Raw genomic sequence first — 7,732 nt, forward strand, 5'->3', positions numbered from 1 at the left:
TGTCAGGTTATTACTGTTACTATGTTGTGTTACAGCTTTGTTTGTGAAATACGATATACCTGTGACGTACTAGACAGACTTGATCCCATTAAGGTCTGTTACCACAGTTTCTTTTGAAATTAACATTCCAGCATATTTTAGTACATTTCAGGTAGGTCTATACATTGTACTATGCAAATGAAACAGGTGTGGCACTAATTAAGGTGTAAGGACTTCTCACAGGACAGTAAATTCCAGCTGATGACTAATAAATAAAGCCAATTTTCTATGATTTGTGTTTGCGTTTCCATAACAAAAAAACATTTCTGCCTAATTTCACTTTTTTTTTTTAATCAAATTTTATAACGTACTACACAGAGAATTAAAAACCTGAGAGTGCATTCTGATAATGAGGAAAATGAATTATTATTTATTTATTTTTTAAGTAAAATGTGGCCTGAAATTTTTTTTTAATTTTATTATTGTTTGTTTGTGATTCACCAACAATGTTCTCAATGCCCGTTTTCTCATTAAAAAGATACAGTGTATGATGTGAAATGTTTTATTAATGTTGTAGAAGTCAGGTAAAATATTGAAGCAAGAGTAAAGTGGAATAGAAAATCAGATAAAGGAAGATCAATATAATCCTTTGACATGCTCTTTATAAATATTAGAGATTTAAAATTTAAAAAACCCAAAAATAACTGGTCAAATACTTCATCACTGTCAACACAGAATGATTTATCAAATACTAAGCCCGTAATGTCTCAAAGCCACAGTGCAATCCACAAAAAACATTAACAAAACTGGACCAACCCTTTTCTTTCATGAAACTTGAAACTCATGAAACTCTTGTTTTCATAGAAACAAACTTCATAAAATAACAGGGAAATTCATCAATGAAAACAGCCAAGAAGCTCTAAAATACATATCCACTTGGGCAAAATCAAAACTGTAGTTTGGTTTCATGAATATGTGGAATCAGAGAGTTAGCCGTCGGTCTGAGCTGACAACGCTGCTCTGAGGGGCGGACGAGTATGTAGGCACGCTGTATTTCGTGAGCACTTCTTTAAAACTGTGCCAGGGTGGCATCAGTCCGAACGCCTGTTGGGTCAAAGTGTGTGCGGCTCACTCTGAACCCGGCCTCCGTTAGATACTGCAGGAACTTATTCAGTCTGAAAGAAGAACGGAGAGTGGTGTCAGCATTCTGCTTGCATTATGACACTTATATTATTATACATGACGTGCTGACTAACTTGGGCATGTTCATGCCGCGGATGCTGTGCCGGTGGATGCTATAGTAGAACGCTGGATGCTCTAAAGATGTATCAGCTTTGATTTTCTTCAGCACATTCCCAGATTCCTCCCCTGTGGTCTTTCTTTTCCCTGAATACAAAAAGTAAAAGAAGATGCACCATACTTTTTATACAATCGATCCATTTAAACTTATTTCCCTATAAACCCCATAGGCATAGGCACCCAATCATGTTTGAGCTTAGATTTACCATGTTTGATGAGCTCTATTTGGCCCAAGCCTTTATGGGGCCTCAAGCTGAATTTATTTGGGGGCCCCTCTAATACAAACTGATTATTGTCAATGCTTGATTATCTGTGCACTATAAATCTATCACACCCATTATCAATTTGATTTGCTGTAGTGGTGTTGCTTGCGTCATACCAATGTCTTCCTGGCATGTTTTTACCCTTCTATGATCTTTTTATTGTAACAGTAGCAAACCCTCAAGAGTAGTCAGGTGTTAATTTGCACATTTTAACATTTGAGTACGTAAGTGGTATACTTAAAGTGGTGTACAGAAAAGTAGCTAAATATACCAGCAGACAATGCATTTACAGAACAGTGTTATTTAAACAACATGCATTATTAAACACAGCAGCTAGCCATCTGTACACTTAAAACAACAGCTCTTAATCTATAACTAGCTAGTTGAGGCATAATCATATTGGAATATGGCAAAGACTCCGAAGGTACGCTAATGTAAATAATGTTTTGCTGTTATTATCAGTACCAAGTTTATGAAACAGAAGCCCTTTTTATTACAAAAATATATACCCTGGTAAGTTTTACAGACATATACAGAAGTAAAATGCTATATTATATTCTTTTATATATATATATATATATATATATATAATTTTCACCCTTTCACACAGCATGCTTTGGCTAGCGCTGAGCAACATAAAGTTTATTTTAGGTTTCAGAAATGTAAATAGATATTTTAATTAAGTACTAGCAAAAAACGACTTTTATAGTTTGTTAAATACATTTTGATGCTTTGAAATTTTGTTGTAATGGACTTAATGTTTCAAAGATAAGCATAAAGCTTATGGGTTTGGAACGACATGAGGGTGAGTAAAATATGACAGATTTAATCTGGGATAGACAGGAACTATTAAATCTAGAAGAGTAGGGAGGAGAACAGCAGATAAAACATACTGATAAAGCAACAAATACCTGACTGGTCAGAAGTATCTGCCTCTTCAACCTTCTGTAAAGTTTTTATGACCACACCACACTCCACTAAAAACAAAGATGCATCAAAATTAATTCAAAAATTCAAGTCAATGCCCCATTGCTCAAAAAGCCGATTCAGTGTCTCCAGTTGTACTGAATCACAAATGAGCATTACTAAATAAGTGACAGCCAGAACATGCACACCCAATCACACCTTGGTTGGAGAGGGCAGAGTATCCTGGGACAGGGAAAGGCTTGAGAGTGGTGCAGTCAGCTTCACAGATGAGAGTCTTCACCAGAGGCTGGACGTCTTCCATATTGTGCTGCACTGCCGCCACCAACATCCGCCTCAGAAATCCAGTGTTGAACAATGGACCAGCCCTGATGTTTGAAACAACAAAGACAGAGGAAAAAATAAGAGCATTTAAGAGTGAATTATGCATCATCAAGTGTTTTTACGTACAAATGACATCAGCTCACCAAAGTGGTCCAAGCTCTACTGCAGTTTTTCCTGGGATACTCCCATGACACTGGCAAGGCAGCTGTCTGTACAGGTTTTCTGTCAATACCATTAGTAGAAATGTGATTATTTATGCTTCGACTACTTCTACCTGCATTATGAATTTGGGAACTTCACATTTGATCAGTTCAAGCATTCCTTGGGAATCAAACCCATGACCTTGCCATTACTGTTTGGGCTACAGGAAGGCTTTCAGGATGCTGCTATTTGCTTTTCTAAATGCCCTTGTCACCTTCCACCATGCTTCCTGGTTTGAGGAACACCCTTTCTTCACACCACTGGCAGTGCAACAGCTGCCGCAGTTTCTTAGCAGACGCATCTGCCTGGGTGGGCCCTCTGAGAACTCGCACCACCACGAGGACAAAGTGCTCAAGAGCCACGGCCAATAGCACCTCGATCCCTTTGTTGCAGCGTGCGGCCGCCCTGCAAGTACATATATTAACAAGACACTTTGCAAACTGTCAAATACATGTATATACATGTGTGTTTTGGTAAGTCATTTGAGGAAGTGCCCACCTGGCCACAGATGCCAATACCATACGTGCAGCGAGTTCCTGTAATACTCGGTTCGGACGATCTGGCAGCCATAATGTCGAAGCGTCACATTCAGGGATTTGGAGTAAAGTGAACCCGTGTCGGTTGACGTCACCGAGAACTATGCCCAAGTTTCGAACGTTGCGAAAAGCTGCGTCCAGATAGTTCACAGCCCGTTCCAATGGGTCGAGGTGTCTGATTTGAACACAACAATGTGGTGAGATTTGATATTTGCAATAAATAACCATAGCTACAATGTTTTTAGTCATTATTTTTCAGTCTCACATGTAGTCAAAGGGTCTCAGGTGCATGATGACATTGGCGTCCATCTTCACCACCTCTACCGAAGCAATGGGAGCGTCTGCGTCTCCCGCTCCGTCTAGCTGCCGGCCCGTACGATTCCCCTCTACTCGGATGTGGTTCAAATGACAATTCTCCTTAACCATCTTAACGCACGCTTCATTTATGTCATTTATAGTAACCTTTACAGAGTTACGCAGATGCTTTGCCCACTGCAAACCCATGATGCCTACAAAAGGGATCAATATGTTAGGCAAATATGCTTTGTTATAATTCAATTTCTATTAAACAACTTAAAGCAAACCTCAGCAATGATATCATCATCATAAGCTATTAGCTTGTCTTTATGTCCAGTAGATTTCCTACCAGTGGCTCCAAAGGCATCGAGACATTCAAGTGGATTCCTCTCCTCAGCAAGAACCGCGAGAGAGCAGAACACCAGCTGCCCTACAACAGAGATAGACACTTAATTATAGGTTTTTTTAACAGGATGTACATGACCCATATATTTGAATTATTTTCCCAATTGTCAAACCTGTTTGTCTTCATCTTGCGGCTGAAGTAAGGTGTCCGTCTTCTGGGGAGTGGTGTGGTTGGGCAGGAGCTGGACATTGGTGCCCAACTTCTTTCATGATCTCATAGGCCTGTCCACCCGGGACTGAAGAAGACGTTGAAAATAAAAATGGAAAATTTATTTCTAGTTATTGCAGCTAAATGCATATGTGACCATGGACCATAAAACCAGTCTTAAGTCGCTGGGGTTTATTTTTAGCAACAGCCAAAAAAATAAATAAATGTATAGGTCAAAATTTTTCTTTTATGCCAATAATCATTAGGAAATTAAGTAAAACTCATGTTACATGAAGATATTTTGTCAATGTCCTACTGTAAATATATAAAAAACTTAATTTTTGATTAGTAATATGCATTGCTAAGAACTTCATAGGTGGTTTTCTTAGTATTACATTTTATTCGCACCCTCATATTGTAACGAATAAAAGTGTTCTTTTGTCACAGATTCTTCCTGTGAGACTTTAAACAGCAAACCAAAGGCCTAATCATGAACAACCACAAGTCAATCTTCTACAATGTGTTACTCCCAAAGACATGAGTGCCTTAGGATTTAGGTTAGCTTTGAATATTCTCACCCTACCTGAATACACAGGGTTTAAATTGCAAGAAAAAAAAAGACATGCATCAAAAAAACCTTCCAACATCTAAAGTAAATTATTCCACGTGAACAAGCTGGCATCTAGTTCAGGCGGTTCTCTTTTAATGGCAACTGTCTCACTCGTCAGCACAAATGCACAATTACCTTTCATGTCAGTAAAGCACATCAAATGAGGAAGCACCTTCACTCAGTCAACATCTACAAAGTAAAGGCTCACCAGGGTCTTCAAAGGGGACATCCGAGCTCCCTGAATAGCTGGCTTCTGTCTCACCCTTGTTGATGTGGCGTTTGAGATGACTGATCATGTCTGTCTTGCGAGCAATAGTGACAGAGCAAACCAACAGTGGTAGTGAGCCACCAGTCTGCCTTGAGTCTGGAGATGAGATAAAAAATCTACATTAATAGATGCATTCCAGATGATCTATTTCCTAATTAATATATACAAGAAGAAATATGTCATAACCCTGACCTCACCTGGTCAGAGCCTAGACCTGGACTTGAGTTGTCGGCAAGGTAGATGACAGATGCACATCCTTTGGCCTGTAAAAGGAGAAATTTTCAACAATGTATTAGATGATACCTGAGGCAACGGCTTACAAATGCTTGTTGGAAAAGACAGTGCACCTCACCTCATAGAGGTGCAAAAGGACTAAAGACTATTAACCTTCAAATTCCACATAAACTTTCCAGTGCAGGTTCTGCAGATGCCGTCTGAGCTTATGACTGTAACAGGCCTTGAATTTTCTCTTCTGGAACAATGGACAAGACTTCCTTCCAGCTGTTGAAATCGGTGAACATATTTGTCTTCTGGCGGCTTTAATAAACACATAGAATAAAAAGATACTCTGGTTATCTGTACCTCCATTTAAATCCACGAGCGCTTCGAGCCCTTCCAGTGTAGTTTGGATAGACACGTGTCTCTCTGAAATCGAGATGGACAGTTTTCAATGATTTAACCATGCCGAGGGACATTATGCCTGGAGAGTGTAATAAGTTTCATATGGAGTCAGTACAGTTGAAATATTACCTGACACAACAGTGGAGGATGTTTGTCCATTTTTGTCCTCTGTTTTCAATGGATTTGTTGAGGCTTCATGAATAGGCTTTTGCTCACATGTCTCAGAATCTGCAGGCATTTTACTAGAATCACTCTCAGTATCTGTTGAGGCACACAGAAATTCACATTTCAGAACAAATAATTGTTGAGACAATCCAGTTTTCATTTTGCATTAAAATATTAAATTTATTTTTAATGATGTTCCCAAGGTTTTCTTCATTTTTATTTAAAACAAACAGATCCCAACTTCTCTCTTTCTGATTTAATGAACCCGACATAAAATTGCCTTGGTATCTTTTTTCGTTTGTTTTGTAATTAGTCAGAATTTAATGTTAAAATAAGAAACCCCATCTTAAAAATGTAACATATTAAAAACTAGGATATTTTAAACGTGGAGTGAAATAATAATTTTAGCATTTATCGTGTGAACAATGTGGAATGGTTAGATTTGGTCACATATAAATATATTACAGCAAATCTAAATAATTATTACATAAAATGTTATAAGGTACAAAGCCATATTTGTTAGATAAAAAAAATCAAAATGATTACATAAGTCGATTGTTTTTAATTCTCATTTTATGACTAAATATGTCATAATTTCGACTTTTTAAGAAAAGGGATAACTTCCGACATTTTATTCTTTGGGCTTTTAAAAAAAAAGTGATGTATGCTGGATCTTAGCACGCCGATCCATCTGCAGACAATGTAGTGAAAGAAAAAGAAGAAAAAAAAACCTATGAAAAATCAACTACTATACTGGAGCGCCCTCGTATGTTAGCCAAAGCACGGTTCCATAGGAGTAAACAATCCCGCTTTTCGAGGCTGATGTTTCCAAGCAGAACGGCCCTAGTGCGGAGCTCCGCGACAAGACCATTGCTACATTCAAAACATTGTTATTTACCGCTTATTGTTCATCTCAGAAAATGCATCGATTGATTTAGTGTTTTTAATCTATCTACATGTCAGTTCTTTGTCGATATGCGCTGAGATACAGATATGTTTTGAACATTTACATTATTTACACCTAGGTCCTGTGGCGGAGCTCCGTGAGGAGGCCTATATTTACTTCAGCAGTTTTGAAGTTGTATTAAGAATAAATTGCATAAAAATACAAAATTTCTAAATGCGGAGTGTTATTTAAGGAACCTACAAAACACGTTGGAATCATTTTATTATTATCAATTCGAATTATTTTGCCTTTTGTATTGGCGTCCTCCTGGTGAAGATGTTCAGCGTCCTTTCTCCTTGAGCTCCGCCATTTTCCCAAACTAGAGTACGTAGAATCCGTACGCATTGAGCGTTGTGCGCGCGCACCCAATCGTTTTCTCTCAAACTACGCAAACTAAAAAGAGAGCGGAAGTGAATTCAACCAGCCGAGTGCAATGCAATCTGAGAAGTGAACAGCTCTCATTGCGTCAGAATTTTTTACTCTTTGTTATTTAGGGTCGTATTTAACAACATTTCACTTGCTTGTGGTAGGTAAATCTCCTTTACACTGAAGAAGTAGAAAATAAAAACGTGTCGCCTTGAATTCCCTCAGTTTCTCTCACTATGTTATGGTTGGTAATTTGTAAATAATTAGGATGGCCATGACAAATGTTGTGTTGTAAATATTCACTTTACATTATTGTGTGACCTAAGTGTGTCACATATTCATAGGTGCCAATTTCACTGACTAGATGTAATTGTTGTGTT

At 38.1% G+C, this 7,732-nt stretch overlaps 1 pseudogene; it reads right to left on the reverse strand.

Annotated features, from left to right (window-relative positions):
• Positions 1–674: 674 nt before the first annotated feature.
• LOC113102961 (TRMT1-like protein) lies at positions 675–6,136 on the reverse strand (annotated as a pseudogene).
• Between the last annotated feature and the right edge of the window lie 1,596 nt (positions 6,137–7,732).

This window comes from Carassius auratus, unplaced genomic scaffold (genome assembly GCF_003368295.1).
Source record: "Carassius auratus strain Wakin unplaced genomic scaffold, ASM336829v1 scaf_tig00217787, whole genome shotgun sequence".
NCBI lineage: Eukaryota > Metazoa > Chordata > Actinopteri > Cypriniformes > Cyprinidae > Carassius > Carassius auratus.